The sequence below is a fragment of the Acanthisitta chloris genome, unplaced genomic scaffold (genome assembly GCF_000695815.1).
Source record: "Acanthisitta chloris isolate BGI_N310 unplaced genomic scaffold, ASM69581v1 scaffold22653, whole genome shotgun sequence".
Lineage (NCBI taxonomy): Eukaryota > Metazoa > Chordata > Aves > Passeriformes > Acanthisittidae > Acanthisitta > Acanthisitta chloris.
Window position 1 is genome coordinate 34,437 of NW_008665714.1, and position 280 is coordinate 34,716.

The following is a 280-nucleotide window of genomic DNA, read 5'->3' on the forward strand; positions in this document are numbered from 1 at the left end:
CAAACCACAGCCCCCCACCACGGGGATGCCATCCTGGGGGTGCCCAGAGGAAGAGCAGGCAGGATGAGGGTCCCTGCGAGGCATCCAAGGGCTGCGGGGCCGGAGCCGCCCTCCCGCCCCAATCAAAATGGCGCTGGGACGCAAGACACAAGTTAATCATTACCCGCTGGCGGGACCGGCACCCCGCGCCCCAGCTCGCCCCACTGCTCCAGGGGAAAGGCAGTAGGGTGGGGTCAGGCCTGGCTCACCCCCTTTTCCACCACGAAGAGTGGCTGGGGGG

General features: G+C 67.9%; 1 protein-coding gene across 1 annotated transcript in view; it reads right to left on the reverse strand.

The window, feature by feature from the left end:
• Positions 1-280, reverse strand: part of LOC103799532 (Krueppel-like factor 5) — a 27,291-nt gene that overhangs the window by 26,183 nt on the left and 828 nt on the right. The window lies entirely within an intron of this gene.